Source organism: Trichomycterus rosablanca, unplaced genomic scaffold, assembly GCF_030014385.1.
Source record: "Trichomycterus rosablanca isolate fTriRos1 unplaced genomic scaffold, fTriRos1.hap1 scaffold_89, whole genome shotgun sequence".
NCBI classification, from domain to species: Eukaryota; Metazoa; Chordata; class Actinopteri; order Siluriformes; family Trichomycteridae; genus Trichomycterus; species Trichomycterus rosablanca.
In genome coordinates, this window is record NW_026947258.1 from 122026 (window position 1) to 141497 (window position 19472).

Below are 19472 nucleotides of genomic sequence, written 5' to 3' on the forward strand. Positions count from 1 at the left end.
CCTCGAGCCCTCTTCCTTGAGCGGCCGGTGGCCTACGGAGGCCTGGGCGACAGGCGAGCAGGGCTGGAGTTTCTCTTCATTCACGTACAAATCTTTCGCCTTTTACTAAAGATTTCCGTGGAGAGGAACGTTGACAAGTTCAACTTATTTTTTGAAGGCTTTGTCTTTGCAAAGCTGCTCTTTTGCTGGTGGAATGACAGAAGGTGTGTGGGCGTGAAGGCGGCCGGTCAGCGCCGTCCACTAGTCCGGACCCTCAAAAGGTAGGGCCCGTGGCCCGGCGCCTATTTCAGGTTATCGCTTCTCGGCCTTTTGGCTAAGATCAAGTGTAGTATCTGTTCTTATCAGTTTAATATCTGATACGTCCTCTACCCGAGGACCATATATTAAATGGATTTTTAGGCCTGGGAGTCGGAAGAGGGGCTTGCTCAGTCCACTCCACGCATCGACCAGGTATTGCATTGCCTCCTGGCACGGTGCACCCTCATAAACGGTCAAATGAAAGAGTAATTGACGAATGCTGGTGACTGGCCCCTGCTGGAAAGCTGTTGGGATTAGGGGTACGGCGCCTTAGACCTTTGCCTAGCCTAGGCCCGGGGTTTCCTCGGTCCTTTTGCGCTAGGGAGTCCCGCTTTTCCCGCTTTTTCATTTTCCCTCCATTTTACTTAAAAAAAAAAAAAAAAAGAAAAGGCGAAAAACTTAATTTTCCCCCACCCTGTGTTTCTCCAGGCAAAGGCTGTGCTGCCTCGTCACCCACCCGACGACCCAAGGGCGCTTTTGCTGCAGGTTTTCGTCGCTCTACCTCGAGCCCTCTTCCTTGAGCGGCCGGTGGCCTACGGAGGCCTGGGCGACAGGCGAGCAGGGCTGGAGTTTCTCTTCATTCACGTACAAATCTTTCGCCTTTTACTAAAGATTTCCGTGGAGAGGAACGTTGACAAGTTCAACTTATTTTTTGAAGGCTTTGTCTTTGCAAAGCTGCTCTTTTGCTGGTGGAATGACAGAAGGTGTGTGGGCGTGAAGGCGGCCGGTCAGCGCCGTCCACTAGTCCGGACCCTCAAAAGGTAGGGCCCGTGGCCCGGCGCCTATTTCAGGTTATCGCTTCTCGGCCTTTTGGCTAAGATCAAGTGTAGTATCTGTTCTTATCAGTTTAATATCTGATACGTCCTCTACCCGAGGACCATATATTAAATGGATTTTTAGGCCTGGGAGTCGGAAGAGGGGCTTGCTCAGTCCACTCCACGCATCGACCAGGTATTGCATTGCCTCCTGGCACGGTGCACCCTCATAAACGGTCAAACGAAAGAGTAATTGACGAATGCTGGTGACTGGCCCCTGCTGGAAAGCTGTTGGGATTAGGGGTACGGCGCCTTAGACCTTTGCCTAGCCTAGGCCCGGGGTTTCCTCGGTCCTTTTGCGCTAGGGAGTCCCGCTTTTCCCGCTTTTTCATTTTCCCTCCATTTTACTTAAAAAAAAAAAAAAAAAAAAAAAAAAGGCGAAAGACTTAATTTTCCCCCACCCTGTGTTTCTCCAGGCAAAGGCTGTGCTGCCTCGTCACCCACCCGACGACCCAAGGGCGCTTTTGCTGCAGGTTTTCGTCGCTCTACCTCGAGCCCTCTTCCTTGAGCGGCCGGTGGCCTACGGAGGCCTGGGCGACCGGCGAGCAGGGCTGGAGTTTCTCTTCATTCACGTACAAATCTTTCGCCTTTTACTAAAGATTTCCGTGGAGAGGAACGTTGACAAGTTCAACTTATTTTTTGAAGGCTTTGTCTTTGCAAAGCTGCTCTTTTGCTGGTGGAATGACAGAAGGTGTGTGGGCGTGAAGGCGGCCGGTCAGCGCCGTCCACTAGTCCGGATCCTCAAAAGGTAGGGCCAGTGGCCCGGCGCCTATTTCAGGTTATCGCTTCTCGGCCTTTTGGCTAAGATCAAGTGTAGTATCTGTTCTTATCAGTTTAATATCTGATACGTCCTCTACCCGAGGACCATATATTAAATGGATTTTTAGGCCTGGGAGTCGGAAGAGGGGCTTGCTCCGTCCACTCCACGCATCGACCAGGTATTGCATTGCCTCCTGTCACGGTGCACCCTCATAAACGGTCAAACGAAAGAGTAATTGACGAATGCTGGTGACTGGCCCCTGCTGGAAAGCTGTTGGGATTAGGGGTACGGCGCCTTAGACCTTTGCCTAGCCTAGGCCCGGGGTTTCCTCTGTCCTTTTGCGCTAGGGAGTCCCGCTTTTCCCGCTTTTTCATTTTCCCTCCATTTTACTTAAAAAAAAAAAAAAAAAAAAAAAAAAGGCGAAAGACTTAATTTTCCCCCACCCTGTGTTTCTCCAGGCAAAGGCTGTGCTGCCTCGTCACCCACCCGACGACCCAAGGGCGCTTTTGCTGCAGGTTTTCGTCGCTCTACCTCGAGCCCTCTTCCTTGAGCGGCCGGTGGCCTACGGAGGCCTGGGCGACAGGCGAGCAGAGCTGGAGTTTCTCTTCATTCACGTACAAATCTTTCGCCTTTTACTAAAGATTTCCGTGGAGAGGAACGTTGACAAGTTCAACTTATTTTTTGAAGGCTTTGTCTTTGCAAAGCTGCTCTTTTGCTGGTGGAATGACAGAAGGTGTGTGGGCGTGAAGGCGGCCGGTCAGCGCCGTCCACTAGTCCGGACCCTCAAAAGGTAGGGCCCGTGGCCCGGCGCCTATTTCAGGTTATCGCTTCTCGGCCTTTTGGCTAAGATCAAGTGTAGTATCTGTTCTTATCAGTTTAATATCTGATACGTCCTCTACCCGAGGACCATATATTAAATGGATTTTTAGGCCTGGGAGTCGGAAGAGGGGCTTGCTCCGTCCACTCCACGCATCGACCAGGTATTGCATTGCCTCCTGTCACGGTGCACCCTCATAAACGGTCAAACGAAAGAGTAATTGACGAATGCTGGTGACTGGCCCCTGCTGGAAAGCTGTTGGGATTAGGGGTACGGCGCCTTAGACCTTTGCCTAGCCTAGGCCCGGGGTTTCCTCGGTCCTTTTGCGCTAGGGAGTCCCGCTTTTCCCGCTTTTTCATTTTCCCTCCATTTTACTTAAAAAAAAAAAAAAAAAAAAAAAAAAGGCGAAAGACTTAATTTTCCCCCACCCTGTGTTTCTCCAGGCAAAGGCTGTGCTGCCTCGTCACCCACCCGACGACCCAAGGGCGCTTTTGCTGCAGGTTTTCGTCGCTCTACCTCGAGCCCTCTTCCTTGAGCGGCCGGTGGCCTACGGAGGCCTGGGCGACCGGCGAGCAGGGCTGGAGTTTCTCTTCATTCACGTACAAATCTTTCGCCTTTTACTAAAGATTTCCGTGGAGAGGAACGTTGACAAGTTCAACTTATTTTTTGAAGGCTTTGTCTTTGCAAAGCTGCTCTTTTGCTGGTGGAATGACAGAAGGTGTGTGGGCGTGAAGGCGGCCGGTCAGCGCCGTCCACTAGTCCGGATCCTCAAAAGGTAGGGCCAGTGGCCCGGCGCCTATTTCAGGTTATCGCTTCTCGGCCTTTTGGCTAAGATCAAGTGTAGTATCTGTTCTTATCAGTTTAATATCTGATACGTCCTCTACCCGAGGACCATATATTAAATGGATTTTTAGGCCTGGGAGTCGGAAGAGGGGCTTGCTCCGTCCACTCCACGCATCGACCAGGTATTGCATTGCCTCCTGTCACGGTGCACCCTCATAAACGGTCAAACGAAAGAGTAATTGACGAATGCTGGTGACTGGCCCCTGCTGGAAAGCTGTTGGGATTAGGGGTACGGCGCCTTAGACCTTTGCCTAGCCTAGGCCCGGGGTTTCCTCGGTCCTTTTGCGCTAGGGAGTCCCGCTTTTCCCGCTTTTTCATTTTCCCTCCATTTTACTTAAAAAAAAAAAAAAAAAAAAAAAAAAGGCGAAAGACTTAATTTTCCCCCACCCTGTGTTTCTCCAGGCAAAGGCTGTGCTGCCTCGTCACCCACCCGACGACCCAAGGGCGCTTTTGCTGCAGGTTTTCGTCGCTCTACCTCGAGCCCTCTTCCTTGAGCGGCCGGTGGCCTACGGAGGCCTGGGCGACAGGCGAGCAGGGCTGGAGTTTCTCTTCATTCACGTACAAATCTTTCGCCTTTTACTAAAGATTTCCGTGGAGAGGAACGTTGACAAGTTCAACTTATTTTTTGAAGGCTTTGTCTTTGCAAAGCTGCTCTTTTGCTGGTGGAATGACAGAAGGTGTGTGGGCGTGAAGGCGGCCGGTCAGCGCCGTCCACTAGTCCGGACCCTCAAAAGGTAGGGCCTGTGGCCCGGCGCCTATTTCAGGTTATCGCTTCTCGGCCTTTTGGCTAAGATCAAGTGTAGTATCTGTTCTTATCAGTTTAATATCTGATACGTCCTCTACCCGAGGACCATATATTAAATGGATTTTTAGGCCTGGGAGTCGGAAGAGGGGCTTGCTCAGTCCACTCCACGCATCGACCAGGTATTGCATTGCCTCCTGGCACGGTGCACCCTCATAAACGGTCAAACGAAAGAGTAATTGACGAATGCTGGTGACTGGCCCCTGCTGGAAAGCTGTTGGGATTAGGGGTACGGCGCCTTAGACCTTTGCCTAGCCTAGGCCCGGGGTTTCCTCGGTCCTTTTGCGCTAGGGAGTCCCGCTTTTCCCGCTTTTTCATTTTCCCTCCATTTTACTTAAAAAAAAAAAAAAAAAGAAAAGGCGAAAAACTTAATTTTCCCCCACCCTGTGTTTCTCCAGGCAAAGGCTGTGCTGCCTCGTCACCCACCCGACGACCCAAGGGCGCTTTTGCTGCAGGTTTTCGTCGCTCTACCTCGAGCCCTCTTCCTTGAGCGGCCGGTGGCCTACGGAGGCCTGGGCGACAGGCGAGCAGGGCTGGAGTTTCTCTTCATTCACGTACAAATCTTTCGCCTTTTACTAAAGATTTCCGTGGAGAGGAACGTTGACAAGTTCAACTTATTTTTTGAAGGCTTTGTCTTTGCAAAGCTGCTCTTTTGCTGGTGGAATGACAGAAGGTGTGTGGGCGTGAAGGCGGCCGGTCAGCGCCGTCCACTAGTCCGGACCCTCAAAAGGTAGGGCCCGTGGCCTGGCGCCTATTTCAGGTTATCGCTTCTCGGCCTTTTGGCTAAGATCAAGTGTAGTATCTGTTCTTATCAGTTTAATATCTGATACGTCCTCTACCCGAGGACCATATATTAAATGGATTTTTAGGCCTGGGAGTCGGAAGAGGGGCTTGCTCAGTCCACTCCACGCATCGACCAGGTATTGCATTGCCTCCTGGCACGGTGCACCCTCATAAACGGTCAAACGAAAGAGTAATTGACGAATGCTGGTGACTGGCCCCTGCTGGAAAGCTGTTGGGATTAGGGGTACGGCGCCTTAGACCTTTGCCTAGCCTAGGCCCGGGGTTTCCTCGGTCCTTTTGCGCTAGGGAGTCCCGCTTTTCCCGCTTTTTCATTTTCCCTCCATTTTACTTAAAAAAAAAAAAAAAAAAAAAAAAAAAGGCGAAAGACTTAATTTTCCCCCACCCTGTGTTTCTCCAGGCAAAGGCTGTGCTGCCTCGTCACCCACCCGACGACCCAAGGGCGCTTTTGCTGCAGGTTTTCGTCGCTCTACCTCGAGCCCTCTTCCTTGAGCGGCCGGTGGCCTACGGAGGCCTGGGCGACCGGCGAGCAGGGCTGGAGTTTCTCTTCATTCACGTACAAATCTTTCGCCTTTTACTAAAGATTTCCGTGGAGAGGAACGTTGACAAGTTCAACTTATTTTTTGAAGGCTTTGTCTTTGCAAAGCTGCTCTTTTGCTGGTGGAATGACAGAAGGTGTGTGGGCGTGAAGGCGGCCGGTCAGCGCCGTCCACTAGTCCGGATCCTCAAAAGGTAGGGCCCGTGGCCCGGCGCCTATTTCAGGTTATCGCTTCTCGGCCTTTTGGCTAAGATCAAGTGTAGTATCTGTTCTTATCAGTTTAATATCTGATACGTCCTCTACCCGAGGACCATATATTAAATGGATTTTTAGGCCTGGGAGTCGGAAGAGGGGCTTGCTCCGTCCACTCCACGCATCGACCAGGTATTGCATTGCCTCCTGTCACGGTGCACCCTCATAAACGGTCAAACGAAAGAGTAATTGACGAATGCTGGTGACTGGCCCCTGCTGGAAAGCTGTTGGGATTAGGGGTACGGCGCCTTAGACCTTTGCCTAGCCTAGGCCCGGGGTTTCCTCGGTCCTTTTGCGCTAGGGAGTCCCGCTTTTCCCGCTTTTTCATTTTCCCTCCATTTTACTTAAAAAAAAAAAAAAAAAAAAAAAAAAGGCGAAAGACTTAATTTTCCCCCACCCTGTGTTTCTCCAGGCAAAGGCTGTGCTGCCTCGTCACCCACCCGACGACCCAAGGGCGCTTTTGCTGCAGGTTTTCGTCGCTCTACCTCGAGCCCTCTTCCTTGAGCGGCCGGTGGCCTACGGAGGCCTGGGCGACCGGCGAGCAGGGCTGGAGTTTCTCTTCATTCACGTAAAAATCTTTCGCCTTTTACTAAAGATTTCCGTGGAGAGGAACGTTGACAAGTTCAACTTATTTTTTGAAGGCTTTGTCTTTGCAAAGCTGCTCTTTTGCTGGTGGAATGACAGAAGGTGTGTGGGCGTGAAGGCGGCCGGTCAGCGCCGTCCACTAGTCCGGATCCTCAAAAGGTAGGGCCAGTGGCCCGGCGCCTATTTCAGGTTATCGCTTCTCGGCCTTTTGGCTAAGATCAAGTGTAGTATCTGTTCTTATCAGTTTAATATCTGATACGTCCTCTACCCGAGGACCATATATTAAATGGATTTTTAGGCCTGGGAGTCGGAAGAGGGGCTTGCTCAGTCCACTCCACGCATTGACCAGGTATTGCATTGTCTCCTGGCACGGTGCACCCTCATAAACGGTCAAACGAAAGAGTAATTGACGAATGCTGGTGACTGGCCCCTGCTGGAAAGCTGTTGGGATTAGGGGTACGGCGCCTTAGACCTTTGCCTAGCCTAGGCCCGGGGTTTCCTCGGTCCTTTTGCGCTAGGGAGTCCCGCTTTTCCCGCTTTTTCATTTTCCCTCCATTTTACTTAAAAAAAAAAAAAAAAAAAAAAAAAAGGCGAAAGACTTAATTTTCCCCCACCCTGTGTTTCTCCAGGCAAAGGCTGTGCTGCCTCGTCACCCACCCGACGACCCAAGGGCGCTTTTGCTGCAGGTTTTCGTCGCTCTACCTCGAGCCCTCTTCCTTGAGCGGCCGGTGGCCTACGGAGGCCTGGGCGACCGGCGAGCAGGGCTGGAGTTTCTCTTCATTCACGTACAAATCTTTCGCCTTTTACTAAAGATTTCCGTGGAGAGGAACGTTGACAAGTTCAACTTATTTTTTGAAGGCTTTGTCTTTGCAAAGCTGCTCTTTTGCTGGTGGAATGACAGAAGGTGTGTGGGCGTGAAGGCGGCCGGTCAGCGCCGTCCACTAGTCCGGATCCTCAAAAGGTAGGGCCAGTGGCCCGGCGCCTATTTCAGGTTATCGCTTCTCGGCCTTTTGGCTAAGATCAAGTGTAGTATCTGTTCTTATCAGTTTAATATCTGATACGTCCTCTACCCGAGGACCATATATTAAATGGATTTTTAGGCCTGGGAGTCGGAAGAGGGGCTTGCTCCGTCCACTCCACGCATCGACCAGGTATTGCATTGCCTCCTGTCACGGTGCACCCTCATAAACGGTCAAACGAAAGAGTAATTGACGAATGCTGGTGACTGGCCCCTGCTGGAAAGCTGTTGGGATTAGGGGTACGGCGCCTTAGACCTTTGCCTAGCCTAGGCCCGGGGTTTCCTCGGTCCTTTTGAGCTAGGGAGTCCCGCTTTTCCCGCTTTTTCATTTTCCCTCCATTTTACTTAAAAAAAAAAAAAAAAAAAAAAAAAAGGCGAAAGACTTAATTTTCCCCCACCCTGTGTTTCTCCAGGCAAAGGCTGTGCTGCCTCGTCACCCACCCGACGACCCAAGGGCGCTTTTGCTGCAGGTTTTCGTCGCTCTACCTCGAGCCCTCTTCCTTGAGCGGCCGGTGGCCTACGGAGGCCTGGGCGACCGGCGAGCAGGGCTGGAGTTTCTCTTCATTCACGTACAAATCTTTCGCCTTTTACTAAAGATTTCCGTGGAGAGGAACGTTGACAAGTTCAACTTATTTTTTGAAGGCTTTGTCTTTGCAAAGCTGCTCTTTTGCTGGTGGAATGACAGAAGGTGTGTGGGCGTGAAGGCGGCCGGTCAGCGCCGTCCACTAGTCCGGATCCTCAAAAGGTAGGGCCAGTGGCCCGGCGCCTATTTCAGGTTATCGCTTCTCGGCCTTTTGGCTAAGATCAAGTGTAGTATCTGTTCTTATCAGTTTAATATCTGATACGTCCTCTACCCGAGGACCATATATTAAATGGATTTTTAGGCCTGGGAGTCGGAAGAGGGGCTTGCTCAGTCCACTCCACGCATTGACCAGGTATTGCATTGTCTCCTGGCACGGTGCACCCTCATAAACGGTCAAACGAAAGAGTAATTGACGAATGCTGGTGACTGGCCCCTGCTGGAAAGCTGTTGGGATTAGGGGTACGGCGCCTTAGACCTTTGCCTAGCCTAGGCCCGGGGTTTCCTCGGTCCTTTTGCGCTAGGGAGTCCCGCTTTTCCCGCTTTTTCATTTTCCCTCCATTTTACTTAAAAAAAAAAAAAAAAAAAAAAAAAAGGCGAAAGACTTAATTTTCCCCCACCCTGTGTTTCTCCAGGCAAAGGCTGTGCTGCCTCGTCACCCACCCGACGACCCAAGGGCGCTTTTGCTGCAGGTTTTCGTCGCTCTACCTCGAGCCCTCTTCCTTGAGCGGCCGGTGGCCTACGGAGGCCTGGGCGACCGGCGAGCAGGGCTGGAGTTTCTCTTCATTCACGTACAAATCTTTCGCCTTTTACTAAAGATTTCCGTGGAGAGGAACGTTGACAAGTTCAACTTATTTTTTGAAGGCTTTGTCTTTGCAAAGCTGCTCTTTTGCTGGTGGAATGACAGAAGGTGTGTGGGCGTGAAGGCGGCCGGTCAGCGCCGTCCACTAGTCCGGATCCTCAAAAGGTAGGGCCAGTGGCCCGGCGCCTATTTCAGGTTATCGCTTCTCGGCCTTTTGGCTAAGATCAAGTGTAGTATCTGTTCTTATCAGTTTAATATCTGATACGTCCTCTACCCGAGGACCATATATTAAATGGATTTTTAGGCCTGGGAGTCGGAAGAGGGGCTTGCTCCGTCCACTCCACGCATCGACCAGGTATTGCATTGCCTCCTGTCACGGTGCACCCTCATAAACGGTCAAACGAAAGAGTAATTGACGAATGCTGGTGACTGGCCCCTGCTGGAAAGCTGTTGGGATTAGGGGTACGGCGCCTTAGACCTTTGCCTAGCCTAGGCCCGGGGTTTCCTCGGTCCTTTTGAGCTAGGGAGTCCCGCTTTTCCCGCTTTTTCATTTTCCCTCCATTTTACTTAAAAAAAAAAAAAAAAAAAAAAAAAAGGCGAAAGACTTAATTTTCCCCCACCCTGTGTTTCTCCAGGCAAAGGCTGTGCTGCCTCGTCACCCACCCGACGACCCAAGGGCGCTTTTGCTGCAGGTTTTCGTCGCTCTACCTCGAGCCCTCTTCCTTGAGCGGCCGGTGGCCTACGGAGGCCTGGGCGACCGGCGAGCAGGGCTGGAGTTTCTCTTCATTCACGTACAAATCTTTCGCCTTTTACTAAAGATTTCCGTGGAGAGGAACGTTGACAAGTTCAACTTATTTTTTGAAGGCTTTGTCTTTGCAAAGCTGCTCTTTTGCTGGTGGAATGACAGAAGGTGTGTGGGCGTGAAGGCGGCCGGTCAGCGCCGTCCACTAGTCCGGATCCTCAAAAGGTAGGGCCAGTGGCCCGGCGCCTATTTCAGGTTATCGCTTCTCGGCCTTTTGGCTAAGATCAAGTGTAGTATCTGTTCTTATCAGTTTAATATCTGATACGTCCTCTACCCGAGGACCATATATTAAATGGATTTTTAGGCCTGGGAGTCGGAAGAGGGGCTTGCTCCGTCCACTCCACGCATCGACCAGGTATTGCATTGCCTCCTGTCACGGTGCACCCTCATAAACGGTCAAACGAAAGAGTAATTGACGAATGCTGGTGACTGGCCCCTGCTGGAAAGCTGTTGGGATTAGGGGTACGGCGCCTTAGACCTTTGCCTAGCCTAGGCCCGGGGTTTCCTCGGTCCTTTTGCGCTAGGGAGTCCCGCTTTTCCCGCTTTTTCATTTTCCCTCCATTTTACTTAAAAAAAAAAAAAAAAAAAAAAAAAAGGCGAAAGACTTAATTTTCCCCCACCCTGTGTTTCTCCAGGCAAAGGCTGTGCTGCCTCGTCACCCACCCGACGACCCAAGGGCGCTTTTGCTGCAGGTTTTCGTCGCTCTACCTCGAGCCCTCTTCCTTGAGCGGCCGGTGGCCTACGGAGGCCTGGGCGACAGGCGAGCAGGGCTGGAGTTTCTCTTCATTCACGTACAAATCTTTCGCCTTTTACTAAAGATTTCCGTGGAGAGGAACGTTGACAAGTTCAACTTATTTTTTGAAGGCTTTGTCTTTGCAAAGCTGCTCTTTTGCTGGTGGAATGACAGAAGGTGTGTGGGCGTGAAGGCGGCCGGTCAGCGCCGTCCACTAGTCCGGACCCTCAAAAGGTAGGGCCCGTGGCCCGGCGCCTATTTCAGGTTATCGCTTCTCGGCCTTTTGGCTAAGATCAAGTGTAGTATCTGTTCTTATCAGTTTAATATCTGATACGTCCTCTACCCGAGGACCATATATTAAATGGATTTTTAGGCCTGGGAGTCGGAAGAGGGGCTTGCTCAGTCCACTCCACGCATCGACCAGGTATTGCATTGCCTCCTGGCACGGTGCACCCTCATAAACGGTCAAACGAAAGAGTAATTGACGAATGCTGGTGACTGGCCCCTGCTGGAAAGCTGTTGGGATTAGGGGTACGGCGCCTTAGACCTTTGCCTAGCCTAGGCCCGGGGTTTCCTCGGTCCTTTTGCGCTAGGGAGTCCCGCTTTTCCCGCTTTTTCATTTTCCCTCCATTTTACTTAAAAAAAAAAAAAAAAAGAAAAGGCGAAAAACTTAATTTTCCCCCACCCTGTGTTTCTCCAGGCAAAGGCTGTGCTGCCTCGTCACCCACCCGACGACCCAAGGGCGCTTTTGCTGCAGGTTTTCGTCGCTCTACCTCGAGCCCTCTTCCTTGAGCGGCCGGTGGCCTACGGAGGCCTGGGCGACAGGCGAGCAGGGCTGGAGTTTCTCTTCATTCACGTACAAATCTTTCGCCTTTTACTAAAGATTTCCGTGGAGAGGAACGTTGACAAGTTCAACTTATTTTTTGAAGGCTTTGTCTTTGCAAAGCTGCTCTTTTGCTGGTGGAATGACAGAAGGTGTGTGGGCGTGAAGGCGGCCGGTCAGCGCCGTCCACTAGTCCGGACCCTCAAAAGGTAGGGCCCGTGGCCCGGCGCCTATTTCAGGTTATCGCTTCTCGGCCTTTTGGCTAAGATCAAGTGTAGTATCTGTTCTTATCAGTTTAATATCTGATACGTCCTCTACCTGAGGACCATATATTAAATGGATTTTTAGGCCTGGGAGTCGGAAGAGGGGCTTGCTCAGTCCACTCCACGCATCGACCAGGTATTGCATTGCCTCCTGGCACGGTGCACCCTCATAAACGGTCAAACGAAAGAGTAATTGACGAATGCTGGTGACTGGCCCCTGCTGGAAAGCTGTTGGGATTAGGGGTACGGCGCCTTAGACCTTTGCCTAGCCTAGGCCCGGGGTTTCCTCGGTCCTTTTGCGCTAGGGAGTCCCGCTTTTCCCGCTTTTTCATTTTCCCTCCATTTTACTTAAAAAAAAAAAAAAAAAGAAAAGGCGAAAAACTTAATTTTCCCCCACCCTGTGTTTCTCCAGGCAAAGGCTGTGCTGCCTCGTCACCCACCCGACGACCCAAGGGCGCTTTTGCTGCAGGTTTTCGTCGCTCTACCTCGAGCCCTCTTCCTTGAGCGGCCGGTGGCCTACGGAGGCCTGGGCGACAGGCGAGCAGGGCTGGAGTTTCTCTTCATTCACGTACAAATCTTTCGCCTTTTACTAAAGATTTCCGTGGAGAGGAACGTTGACAAGTTCAACTTATTTTTTGAAGGCTTTGTCTTTGCAAAGCTGCTCTTTTGCTGGTGGAATGACAGAAGGTGTGTGGGCGTGAAGGCGGCCGGTCAGCGCCGTCCACTAGTCCGGACCCTCAAAAGGTAGGGCCCGTGGCCCGGCGCCTATTTCAGGTTATCGCTTCTCGGCCTTTTGGCTAAGATCAAGTGTAGTATCTGTTCTTATCAGTTTAATATCTGATACGTCCTCTACCCGAGGACCATATATTAAATGGATTTTTAGGCCTGGGAGTCGGAAGAGGGGCTTGCTCAGTCCACTCCACGCATCGACCAGGTATTGCATTGCCTCCTGGCACGGTGCACCCTCATAAACGGTCAAACGAAAGAGTAATTGACGAATGCTGGTGACTGGCCCCTGCTGGAAAGCTGTTGGGATTAGGGGTACGGCGCCTTAGACCTTTGCCTAGCCTAGGCCCGGGGTTTCCTCGGTCCTTTTGCGCTAGGGAGTCCCGCTTTTCCCGCTTTTTCATTTTCCCTCCATTTTACTTAAAAAAAAAAAAAAAAAAAAAAAAAAGGCGAAAGACTTAATTTTCCCCCACCCTGTGTTTCTCCAGGCAAAGGCTGTGCTGCCTCGTCACCCACCCGACGACCCAAGGGCGCTTTTGCTGCAGGTTTTCGTCGCTCTACCTCGAGCCCTCTTCCTTGAGCGGCCGGTGGCCTACGGAGGCCTGGGCGACAGGCGAGCAGGGCTGGAGTTTCTCTTCATTCACGTACAAATCTTTCGCCTTTTACTAAAGATTTCCGTGGAGAGGAACGTTGACAAGTTCAACTTATTTTTTGAAGGCTTTGTCTTTGCAAAGCTGCTCTTTTGCTGGTGGAATGACAGAAGGTGTGTGGGCGTGAAGGCGGCCGGTCAGCGCCGTCCACTAGTCCGGATCCTCAAAAGGTAGGGCCAGTGGCCCGGCGCCTATTTCAGGTTATCGCTTCTCGGCCTTTTGGCTAAGATCAAGTGTAGTATCTGTTCTTATCAGTTTAATATCTGATACGTCCTCTACCCGAGGACCATATATTAAATGGATTTTTAGGCCTGGGAGTCGGAAGAGGGGCTTGCTCCGTCCACTCCACGCATCGACCAGGTATTGCATTGCCTCCTGTCACGGTGCACCCTCATAAACGGTCAAACGAAAGAGTAATTGACGAATGCTGGTGACTGGCCCCTGCTGGAAAGCTGTTGGGATTAGGGGTACGGCGCCTTAGACCTTTGCCTAGCCTAGGCCCGGGGTTTCCTCGGTCCTTTTGCGCTAGGGAGTCCCGCTTTTCCCGCTTTTTCATTTTCCCTCCATTTTACTTAAAAAAAAAAAAAAAAAAAAAAAAAAGGCGAAAGACTTAATTTTCCCCCACCCTGTGTTTCTCCAGGCAAAGGCTGTGCTGCCTCGTCACCCACCCGACGACCCAAGGGCGCTTTTGCTGCAGGTTTTCGTCGCTCTACCTCGAGCCCTCTTCCTTGAGCGGCCGGTGGCCTACGGAGGCCTGGGCGACAGGCGAGCAGGGCTGGAGTTTCTCTTCATTCACGTACAAATCTTTCGCCTTTTACTAAAGATTTCCGTGGAGAGGAACGTTGACAAGTTCAACTTATTTTTTGAAGGCTTTGTCTTTGCAAAGCTGCTCTTTTGCTGGTGGAATGACAGAAGGTGTGTGGGCGTGAAGGCGGCCGGTCAGCGCCGTCCACTAGTCCGGACCCTCAAAAGGTAGGGCCCGTGGCCCGGCGCCTATTTCAGGTTATCGCTTCTCGGCCTTTTGGCTAAGATCAAGTGTAGTATCTGTTCTTATCAGTTTAATATCTGATACGTCCTCTACCCGAGGACCATATATTAAATGGATTTTTAGGCCTGGGAGTCGGAAGAGGGGCTTGCTCAGTCCACTCCACGCATCGACCAGGTATTGCATTGCCTCCTGGCACGGTGCACCCTCATAAACGGTCAAACGAAAGAGTAATTGACGAATGCTGGTGACTGGCCCCTGCTGGAAAGCTGTTGGGATTAGGGGTACGGCGCCTTAGACCTTTGCCTAGCCTAGGCCCGGGGTTTCCTCGGTCCTTTTGCGCTAGGGAGTCCCGCTTTTCCCGCTTTTTCATTTTCCCTCCATTTTACTTAAAAAAAAAAAAAAAAAGAAAAGGCGAAAAACTTAATTTTCCCCCACCCTGTGTTTCTCCAGGCAAAGGCTGTGCTGCCTCGTCACCCACCCGACGACCCAAGGGCGCTTTTGCTGCAGGTTTTCGTCGCTCTACCTCGAGCCCTCTTCCTTGAGCGGCCGGTGGCCTACGGAGGCCTGGGCGACAGGCGAGCAGGGCTGGAGTTTCTCTTCATTCACGTACAAATCTTTCGCCTTTTACTAAAGATTTCCGTGGAGAGGAACGTTGACAAGTTCAACTTATTTTTTGAAGGCTTTGTCTTTGCAAAGCTGCTCTTTTGCTGGTGGAATGACAGAAGGTGTGTGGGCGTGAAGGCGGCCGGTCAGCGCCGTCCACTAGTCCGGACCCTCAAAAGGTAGGGCCCGTGGCCCGGCGCCTATTTCAGGTTATCGCTTCTCGGCCTTTTGGCTAAGATCAAGTGTAGTATCTGTTCTTATCAGTTTAATATCTGATACGTCCTCTACCTGAGGACCATATATTAAATGGATTTTTAGGCCTGGGAGTCGGAAGAGGGGCTTGCTCAGTCCACTCCACGCATCGACCAGGTATTGCATTGCCTCCTGGCACGGTGCACCCTCATAAACGGTCAAACGAAAGAGTAATTGACGAATGCTGGTGACTGGCCCCTGCTGGAAAGCTGTTGGGATTAGGGGTACGGCGCCTTAGACCTTTGCCTAGCCTAGGCCCGGGGTTTCCTCGGTCCTTTTGCGCTAGGGAGTCCCGCTTTTCCCGCTTTTTCATTTTCCCTCCATTTTACTTAAAAAAAAAAAAAAAAAGAAAAGGCGAAAAACTTAATTTTCCCCCACCCTGTGTTTCTCCAGGCAAAGGCTGTGCTGCCTCGTCACCCACCCGACGACCCAAGGGCGCTTTTGCTGCAGGTTTTCGTCGCTCTACCTCGAGCCCTCTTCCTTGAGCGGCCGGTGGCCTACGGAGGCCTGGGCGACAGGCGAGCAGGGCTGGAGTTTCTCTTCATTCACGTACAAATCTTTCGCCTTTTACTAAAGATTTCCGTGGAGAGGAACGTTGACAAGTTCAACTTATTTTTTGAAGGCTTTGTCTTTGCAAAGCTGCTCTTTTGCTGGTGGAATGACAGAAGGTGTGTGGGCGTGAAGGCGGCCGGTCAGCGCCGTCCACTAGTCCGGACCCTCAAAAGGTAGGGCCCGTGGCCCGGCGCCTATTTCAGGTTATCGCTTCTCGGCCTTTTGGCTAAGATCAAGTGTAGTATCTGTTCTTATCAGTTTAATATCTGATACGTCCTCTACCCGAGGACCATATATTAAATGGATTTTTAGGCCTGGGAGTCGGAAGAGGGGCTTGCTCAGTCCACTCCACGCATCGACCAGGTATTGCATTGCCTCCTGGCACGGTGCACCCTCATAAACGGTCAAACGAAAGAGTAATTGACGAATGCTGGTGACTGGCCCCTGCTGGAAAGCTGTTGGGATTAGGGGTACGGCGCCTTAGACCTTTGCCTAGCCTAGGCCCGGGGTTTCCTCGGTCCTTTTGCGCTAGGGAGTCCCGCTTTTCCCGCTTTTTCATTTTCCCTCCATTTTACTTAAAAAAAAAAAAAAAAAGAAAAGGCGAAAAACTTAATTTTCCCCCACCCTGTGTTTCTCCAGGCAAAGGCTGTGCTGCCTCGTCACCCACCCGACGACCCAAGGGCGCTTTTGCTGCAGGTTTTCGTCGCTCTACCTCGAGCCCTCTACCTTGAGCGGCCGGTGGCCTACGGAGGCCTGGGCGACAGGCGAGCAGGGCTGGAGTTTCTCTTCATTCACGTACAAATCTTTCGCCTTTTACTAAAGATTTCCGTGGAGAGGAACGTTGACAAGTTCAACTTATTTTTTGAAGGCTTTGTCTTTGCAAAGCTGCTCTTTTGCTGGTGGAATGACAGAAGGTGTGTGGGCGTGAAGGCGGCCGGTCAGCGCCGTCCACTAGTCCGGACCCTCAAAAGGTAGGGCCCGTGGCCCGGCGCCTATTTCAGGTTATCGCTTCTCGGCCTTTTGGCTAAGATCAAGTGTAGTATCTGTTCTTATCAGTTTAATATCTGATACGTCCTCTACCCGAGGACCATATATTAAATGGATTTTTAGGCCTGGGAGTCGGAAGAGGGGCTTGCTCAGTCCACTCCACGCATCGACCAGGTATTGCATTGCCTCCTGGCACGGTGCACCCTCATAAACGGTCAAACGAAAGAGTAATTGACGAATGCTGGTGACTGGCCCCTGCTGGAAAGCTGTTGGGATTAGGGGTACGGCGCCTTAGACCTTTGCCTAGCCTAGGCCCGGGGTTTCCTCGGTCCTTTTGCGCTAGGGAGTCCCGCTTTTCCCGCTTTTTCATTTTCCCTCCATTTTACTTAAAAAAAAAAAAAAAAAAAAAAAAAAAGGCGAAAGACTTAATTTTCCCCCACCCTGTGTTTCTCCAGGCAAAGGCTGTGCTGCCTCGTCACCCACCCGACGACCCAAGGGCGCTTTTGCTGCAGGTTTTCGTCGCTCTACCTCGAGCCCTCTTCCTTGAGCGGCCGGTGGCCTACGGAGGCCTGGGCGACCGGCGAGCAGGGCTGGAGTTTCTCTTCATTCACGTACAAATCTTTCGCCTTTTACTAAAGATTTCCGTGGAGAGGAACGTTGACAAGTTCAACTTATTTTTTGAAGGCTTTGTCTTTGCAAAGCTGCTCTTTTGCTGGTGGAATGACAGAAGGTGTGTGGGCGTGAAGGCGGCCGGTCAGCGCCGTCCACTAGTCCGGACCCTCAAAAGGTAGGGCCCGTGGCCCGGCGCCTATTTCAGGTTATCGCTTCTCGGCCTTTTGGCTAAGATCAAGTGTAGTATCTGTTCTTATCAGTTTAATATCTGATACGTCCTCTACCCGAGGACCATATATTAAATGGATTTTTAGGCCTGGGAGTCGGAAGAGGGGCTTGCTCAGTCCACTCCACGCATCGACCAGGTATTGCATTGCCTCCTGGCACGGTGCACCCTCATAAACGGTCAAACGAAAGAGTAATTGACGAATGCTGGTGACTGGCCCCTGCTGGAAAGCTGTTGGGATTAGGGGTACGGCGCCTTAGACCTTTGCCTAGCCTAGGCCCGGGGTTTCCTCGGTCCTTTTGCGCTAGGGAGTCCCGCTTTTCCCGCTTTTTCATTTTCCCTCCATTTTACTTAAAAAAAAAAAAAAAAAGAAAAGGCGAAAAACTTAATTTTCCCCCACCCTGTGTTTCTCCAGGCAAAGGCTGTGCTGCCTCGTCACCCACCCGACGACCCAAGGGCGCTTTTGCTGCAGGTTTTCGTCGCTCTACCTCGAGCCCTCTTCCTTGAGCGGCCGGTGGCCTACGGAGGCCTGGGCGACAGGCGAGCAGGGCTGGAGTTTCTCTTCATTCACGTACAAATCTTTCGCCTTTTACTAAAGATTTCCGTGGAGAGGAACGTTGACAAGTTCAACTTATTTTTTGAAGGCTTTGTCTTTGCAAAGCTGCTCTTTTGCTGGTGGAATGACAGAAGGTGTGTGGGCGTGAAGGCGGCCGGTCAGCGCAGTCCACTAGTCCGGACCCTCAAAAGGTAGGGCCCGTGGCCCGGCGCCTATTTCAGGTTATCGCTTCTCGGCCTTTTGGCTAAGATCAAGTGTAGTATCTGTTCTTATCAGTTTAATATCTGATACGTCCTCTACCCGAGGACCATATATTAAATGGATTTTTAGGCCTGGGAGTCGGAAGAGGGGCTTGCTCAGTCCACTCCACGCATCGACCAGGTATTGCATTGCCTCCTGGCACGGTGCACCCTCATAAACGGTCAAACGAAAGAGTAATTGACGAATGCTGGTGACTGGCCCCTGCTGGAAAGCTGTTGGGATTAGGGGTACGGCGCCTTAGACCTTTGCCTAGCCTAGGCCCGGGGTTTCCTCGGTCCTTTTGCGCTAGGGAGTCCCGCTTTTCCCGCTTTTTCATTTTCCCTCCATTTTACTTAAAAAAAAAAAAAAAAAAAAAAAAAAGGCGAAAGACTTAATTTTCCCCCACCCTGTGTTTCTCCAGGCAAAGGCTGTGCTGCCTCGTCACCCACCCGACGACCCAAGGGCGCTTTTGCTGCAGGTTTTCGTCGCTCTACCTCGAGCCCTCTTCCTTGAGCGGCCGGTGGCCTACGGAGGCCTGGGCGACCGGCGAGCAGGGCTGGAGTTTCTCTTCATTCACGTACAAATCTTTCGCCTTTTACTAAAGATTTCCGTGGAGAGGAACGTTGACAAGTTCAACTTATTTTTTGAAGGCTTTGTCTTTGCAAAGCTGCTCTTTTGCTGGTGGAATGACAGAAGGTGTGTGGGCGTGAAGGCGGCCGGTCAGCGCCGTCCACTAGTCCGGATCCTCAAAAGGTAGGGCCCGTGGCCCGGCGCCTATTTCAGGTTATCGCTTCTCGGCCTTTTGGCTAAGATCAAGTGTAGTATCTGTTCTTATCAGTTTAATATCTGATACGTCCTCTACCCGAGGACCATATATTAAATGGATTTTTAGGCCTGGGAGTCGGAAGAGGGGCTTGCTCAGTCCACTCCACGCATCGACCAGGTATTGCATTGCCTCCTGGCACGGTGCACCCTCATAAACGGTCAAACGAAAGAGTAATTGACGAATGCTGGTGACTGGCCCCTGCTGGAAAGCTGTTGGGATTAGGGGTACGGCGCCTTAGACCTTTGCCTAGCCTAGGCCCGGGGTTTCCTCGGTCCTTTTGCGCTAGGGAGTCCCGCTTTTCCCGCTTTTTCATTTTCCCTCCATTTTACTTAAAAAAAAAAAAAAAAAAAAAAAAAAGGCGAAAGACTTAATTTTCCCCCACCCTGTGTTTCTCCAGGCAAAGGCTGTGCTGCCTCGTCACCCACCCGACGACCCAAGGGCGCTTTTGCTGCAGGTTTTCGTCGCTCTACCTCGAGCCCTCTTCCTTGAGCGGCCGGTGGCCTACGGAGGCCTGGGCGACAGGCGAGCAGGGCTGGAGTTTCTCTTCATTCACGTACAAATCTTTCGCCTTTTACTAAAGATTTCCGTGGAGAGGAACGTTGACAAGTTCAACTTATTTTTTGAAGGCTTTGTCTTTGCAAAGCTGCTCTTTTGCTGGTGGAATGACAGAAGGTGTGTGGGCGTGAAGGCGGCCGGTCAGCGCCGTCCACTAGTCCGGACCCT

The 19472-nt window shown here is 51.5% G+C and overlaps 49 non-coding genes across 49 annotated transcripts; all 49 read left to right on the forward strand.

Annotated features, from left to right (window-relative positions):
• Positions 1-61: 61 nt before the first annotated feature.
• LOC134308651 (U5 spliceosomal RNA) lies at positions 62-176 on the forward strand. The gene has a single exon (XR_010010887.1). It is a non-coding gene; the product is annotated as a U5 spliceosomal RNA (small nuclear RNA).
• Positions 177-293: 117 nt separating this feature from the next.
• Positions 294-484, forward strand: LOC134308291 (U2 spliceosomal RNA). The gene has a single exon (XR_010010560.1). It is a non-coding gene; the product is annotated as a U2 spliceosomal RNA (small nuclear RNA).
• Positions 485-859: 375 nt separating this feature from the next.
• LOC134308652 (U5 spliceosomal RNA) lies at positions 860-974 on the forward strand. Its single transcript, XR_010010888.1, has one exon. It is a non-coding gene; the product is annotated as a U5 spliceosomal RNA (small nuclear RNA).
• A 117-nt stretch (positions 975-1091) lies between these two features.
• On the forward strand, positions 1092-1282 carry LOC134308292 (U2 spliceosomal RNA). The gene has a single exon (XR_010010561.1). It is a non-coding gene; the product is annotated as a U2 spliceosomal RNA (small nuclear RNA).
• A 379-nt stretch (positions 1283-1661) lies between these two features.
• LOC134308653 (U5 spliceosomal RNA) lies at positions 1662-1776 on the forward strand. Its single transcript, XR_010010889.1, has one exon. It is a non-coding gene; the product is annotated as a U5 spliceosomal RNA (small nuclear RNA).
• A 117-nt stretch (positions 1777-1893) lies between these two features.
• On the forward strand, positions 1894-2084 carry LOC134308402 (U2 spliceosomal RNA). Its single transcript, XR_010010668.1, has one exon. It is a non-coding gene; the product is annotated as a U2 spliceosomal RNA (small nuclear RNA).
• A 379-nt stretch (positions 2085-2463) lies between these two features.
• LOC134308536 (U5 spliceosomal RNA) lies at positions 2464-2578 on the forward strand. The gene has a single exon (XR_010010778.1). It is a non-coding gene; the product is annotated as a U5 spliceosomal RNA (small nuclear RNA).
• A 117-nt stretch (positions 2579-2695) lies between these two features.
• Positions 2696-2886, forward strand: LOC134308403 (U2 spliceosomal RNA). The gene has a single exon (XR_010010669.1). It is a non-coding gene; the product is annotated as a U2 spliceosomal RNA (small nuclear RNA).
• Positions 2887-3265: 379 nt separating this feature from the next.
• LOC134308654 (U5 spliceosomal RNA) lies at positions 3266-3380 on the forward strand. The gene has a single exon (XR_010010890.1). It is a non-coding gene; the product is annotated as a U5 spliceosomal RNA (small nuclear RNA).
• Positions 3381-3497: 117 nt separating this feature from the next.
• On the forward strand, positions 3498-3688 carry LOC134308404 (U2 spliceosomal RNA). Its single transcript, XR_010010670.1, has one exon. It is a non-coding gene; the product is annotated as a U2 spliceosomal RNA (small nuclear RNA).
• A 379-nt stretch (positions 3689-4067) lies between these two features.
• On the forward strand, positions 4068-4182 carry LOC134308656 (U5 spliceosomal RNA). The gene has a single exon (XR_010010891.1). It is a non-coding gene; the product is annotated as a U5 spliceosomal RNA (small nuclear RNA).
• A 117-nt stretch (positions 4183-4299) lies between these two features.
• Positions 4300-4490, forward strand: LOC134308293 (U2 spliceosomal RNA). Its single transcript, XR_010010562.1, has one exon. It is a non-coding gene; the product is annotated as a U2 spliceosomal RNA (small nuclear RNA).
• Positions 4491-4865: 375 nt separating this feature from the next.
• On the forward strand, positions 4866-4980 carry LOC134308657 (U5 spliceosomal RNA). Its single transcript, XR_010010892.1, has one exon. It is a non-coding gene; the product is annotated as a U5 spliceosomal RNA (small nuclear RNA).
• A 117-nt stretch (positions 4981-5097) lies between these two features.
• LOC134308295 (U2 spliceosomal RNA) lies at positions 5098-5288 on the forward strand. The gene has a single exon (XR_010010564.1). It is a non-coding gene; the product is annotated as a U2 spliceosomal RNA (small nuclear RNA).
• Positions 5289-5668: 380 nt separating this feature from the next.
• On the forward strand, positions 5669-5783 carry LOC134308659 (U5 spliceosomal RNA). Its single transcript, XR_010010894.1, has one exon. It is a non-coding gene; the product is annotated as a U5 spliceosomal RNA (small nuclear RNA).
• Positions 5784-5900: 117 nt separating this feature from the next.
• Positions 5901-6091, forward strand: LOC134308405 (U2 spliceosomal RNA). The gene has a single exon (XR_010010671.1). It is a non-coding gene; the product is annotated as a U2 spliceosomal RNA (small nuclear RNA).
• A 379-nt stretch (positions 6092-6470) lies between these two features.
• On the forward strand, positions 6471-6585 carry LOC134308245 (U5 spliceosomal RNA). Its single transcript, XR_010010518.1, has one exon. It is a non-coding gene; the product is annotated as a U5 spliceosomal RNA (small nuclear RNA).
• A 117-nt stretch (positions 6586-6702) lies between these two features.
• LOC134308495 (U2 spliceosomal RNA) lies at positions 6703-6893 on the forward strand. The gene has a single exon (XR_010010758.1). It is a non-coding gene; the product is annotated as a U2 spliceosomal RNA (small nuclear RNA).
• Positions 6894-7272: 379 nt separating this feature from the next.
• On the forward strand, positions 7273-7387 carry LOC134308660 (U5 spliceosomal RNA). Its single transcript, XR_010010895.1, has one exon. It is a non-coding gene; the product is annotated as a U5 spliceosomal RNA (small nuclear RNA).
• A 117-nt stretch (positions 7388-7504) lies between these two features.
• On the forward strand, positions 7505-7695 carry LOC134308406 (U2 spliceosomal RNA). The gene has a single exon (XR_010010672.1). It is a non-coding gene; the product is annotated as a U2 spliceosomal RNA (small nuclear RNA).
• A 379-nt stretch (positions 7696-8074) lies between these two features.
• Positions 8075-8189, forward strand: LOC134308661 (U5 spliceosomal RNA). The gene has a single exon (XR_010010896.1). It is a non-coding gene; the product is annotated as a U5 spliceosomal RNA (small nuclear RNA).
• Positions 8190-8306: 117 nt separating this feature from the next.
• LOC134308496 (U2 spliceosomal RNA) lies at positions 8307-8497 on the forward strand. The gene has a single exon (XR_010010759.1). It is a non-coding gene; the product is annotated as a U2 spliceosomal RNA (small nuclear RNA).
• Positions 8498-8876: 379 nt separating this feature from the next.
• LOC134308662 (U5 spliceosomal RNA) lies at positions 8877-8991 on the forward strand. Its single transcript, XR_010010897.1, has one exon. It is a non-coding gene; the product is annotated as a U5 spliceosomal RNA (small nuclear RNA).
• Positions 8992-9108: 117 nt separating this feature from the next.
• LOC134308409 (U2 spliceosomal RNA) lies at positions 9109-9299 on the forward strand. Its single transcript, XR_010010673.1, has one exon. It is a non-coding gene; the product is annotated as a U2 spliceosomal RNA (small nuclear RNA).
• Positions 9300-9678: 379 nt separating this feature from the next.
• Positions 9679-9793, forward strand: LOC134308663 (U5 spliceosomal RNA). The gene has a single exon (XR_010010898.1). It is a non-coding gene; the product is annotated as a U5 spliceosomal RNA (small nuclear RNA).
• A 117-nt stretch (positions 9794-9910) lies between these two features.
• LOC134308410 (U2 spliceosomal RNA) lies at positions 9911-10101 on the forward strand. Its single transcript, XR_010010674.1, has one exon. It is a non-coding gene; the product is annotated as a U2 spliceosomal RNA (small nuclear RNA).
• A 379-nt stretch (positions 10102-10480) lies between these two features.
• Positions 10481-10595, forward strand: LOC134308664 (U5 spliceosomal RNA). The gene has a single exon (XR_010010899.1). It is a non-coding gene; the product is annotated as a U5 spliceosomal RNA (small nuclear RNA).
• A 117-nt stretch (positions 10596-10712) lies between these two features.
• On the forward strand, positions 10713-10903 carry LOC134308297 (U2 spliceosomal RNA). Its single transcript, XR_010010565.1, has one exon. It is a non-coding gene; the product is annotated as a U2 spliceosomal RNA (small nuclear RNA).
• Positions 10904-11278: 375 nt separating this feature from the next.
• Positions 11279-11393, forward strand: LOC134308665 (U5 spliceosomal RNA). Its single transcript, XR_010010900.1, has one exon. It is a non-coding gene; the product is annotated as a U5 spliceosomal RNA (small nuclear RNA).
• A 117-nt stretch (positions 11394-11510) lies between these two features.
• On the forward strand, positions 11511-11701 carry LOC134308274 (U2 spliceosomal RNA). The gene has a single exon (XR_010010544.1). It is a non-coding gene; the product is annotated as a U2 spliceosomal RNA (small nuclear RNA).
• Positions 11702-12076: 375 nt separating this feature from the next.
• On the forward strand, positions 12077-12191 carry LOC134308666 (U5 spliceosomal RNA). The gene has a single exon (XR_010010901.1). It is a non-coding gene; the product is annotated as a U5 spliceosomal RNA (small nuclear RNA).
• Positions 12192-12308: 117 nt separating this feature from the next.
• LOC134308298 (U2 spliceosomal RNA) lies at positions 12309-12499 on the forward strand. The gene has a single exon (XR_010010566.1). It is a non-coding gene; the product is annotated as a U2 spliceosomal RNA (small nuclear RNA).
• Positions 12500-12878: 379 nt separating this feature from the next.
• On the forward strand, positions 12879-12993 carry LOC134308667 (U5 spliceosomal RNA). The gene has a single exon (XR_010010902.1). It is a non-coding gene; the product is annotated as a U5 spliceosomal RNA (small nuclear RNA).
• Positions 12994-13110: 117 nt separating this feature from the next.
• Positions 13111-13301, forward strand: LOC134308411 (U2 spliceosomal RNA). Its single transcript, XR_010010675.1, has one exon. It is a non-coding gene; the product is annotated as a U2 spliceosomal RNA (small nuclear RNA).
• Positions 13302-13680: 379 nt separating this feature from the next.
• On the forward strand, positions 13681-13795 carry LOC134308668 (U5 spliceosomal RNA). Its single transcript, XR_010010903.1, has one exon. It is a non-coding gene; the product is annotated as a U5 spliceosomal RNA (small nuclear RNA).
• A 117-nt stretch (positions 13796-13912) lies between these two features.
• On the forward strand, positions 13913-14103 carry LOC134308299 (U2 spliceosomal RNA). Its single transcript, XR_010010567.1, has one exon. It is a non-coding gene; the product is annotated as a U2 spliceosomal RNA (small nuclear RNA).
• Positions 14104-14478: 375 nt separating this feature from the next.
• LOC134308670 (U5 spliceosomal RNA) lies at positions 14479-14593 on the forward strand. Its single transcript, XR_010010905.1, has one exon. It is a non-coding gene; the product is annotated as a U5 spliceosomal RNA (small nuclear RNA).
• Positions 14594-14710: 117 nt separating this feature from the next.
• LOC134308275 (U2 spliceosomal RNA) lies at positions 14711-14901 on the forward strand. The gene has a single exon (XR_010010545.1). It is a non-coding gene; the product is annotated as a U2 spliceosomal RNA (small nuclear RNA).
• A 375-nt stretch (positions 14902-15276) lies between these two features.
• Positions 15277-15391, forward strand: LOC134308672 (U5 spliceosomal RNA). The gene has a single exon (XR_010010907.1). It is a non-coding gene; the product is annotated as a U5 spliceosomal RNA (small nuclear RNA).
• Positions 15392-15508: 117 nt separating this feature from the next.
• LOC134308300 (U2 spliceosomal RNA) lies at positions 15509-15699 on the forward strand. The gene has a single exon (XR_010010568.1). It is a non-coding gene; the product is annotated as a U2 spliceosomal RNA (small nuclear RNA).
• A 375-nt stretch (positions 15700-16074) lies between these two features.
• LOC134308673 (U5 spliceosomal RNA) lies at positions 16075-16189 on the forward strand. The gene has a single exon (XR_010010908.1). It is a non-coding gene; the product is annotated as a U5 spliceosomal RNA (small nuclear RNA).
• A 117-nt stretch (positions 16190-16306) lies between these two features.
• Positions 16307-16497, forward strand: LOC134308301 (U2 spliceosomal RNA). Its single transcript, XR_010010569.1, has one exon. It is a non-coding gene; the product is annotated as a U2 spliceosomal RNA (small nuclear RNA).
• Positions 16498-16877: 380 nt separating this feature from the next.
• LOC134308674 (U5 spliceosomal RNA) lies at positions 16878-16992 on the forward strand. Its single transcript, XR_010010909.1, has one exon. It is a non-coding gene; the product is annotated as a U5 spliceosomal RNA (small nuclear RNA).
• A 117-nt stretch (positions 16993-17109) lies between these two features.
• LOC134308302 (U2 spliceosomal RNA) lies at positions 17110-17300 on the forward strand. Its single transcript, XR_010010571.1, has one exon. It is a non-coding gene; the product is annotated as a U2 spliceosomal RNA (small nuclear RNA).
• A 375-nt stretch (positions 17301-17675) lies between these two features.
• On the forward strand, positions 17676-17790 carry LOC134308675 (U5 spliceosomal RNA). The gene has a single exon (XR_010010910.1). It is a non-coding gene; the product is annotated as a U5 spliceosomal RNA (small nuclear RNA).
• A 117-nt stretch (positions 17791-17907) lies between these two features.
• Positions 17908-18098, forward strand: LOC134308303 (U2 spliceosomal RNA). The gene has a single exon (XR_010010572.1). It is a non-coding gene; the product is annotated as a U2 spliceosomal RNA (small nuclear RNA).
• Positions 18099-18477: 379 nt separating this feature from the next.
• On the forward strand, positions 18478-18592 carry LOC134308676 (U5 spliceosomal RNA). Its single transcript, XR_010010911.1, has one exon. It is a non-coding gene; the product is annotated as a U5 spliceosomal RNA (small nuclear RNA).
• A 117-nt stretch (positions 18593-18709) lies between these two features.
• Positions 18710-18900, forward strand: LOC134308304 (U2 spliceosomal RNA). The gene has a single exon (XR_010010573.1). It is a non-coding gene; the product is annotated as a U2 spliceosomal RNA (small nuclear RNA).
• A 379-nt stretch (positions 18901-19279) lies between these two features.
• Positions 19280-19394, forward strand: LOC134308677 (U5 spliceosomal RNA). Its single transcript, XR_010010912.1, has one exon. It is a non-coding gene; the product is annotated as a U5 spliceosomal RNA (small nuclear RNA).
• Positions 19395-19472: the final 78 nt, after the last annotated feature.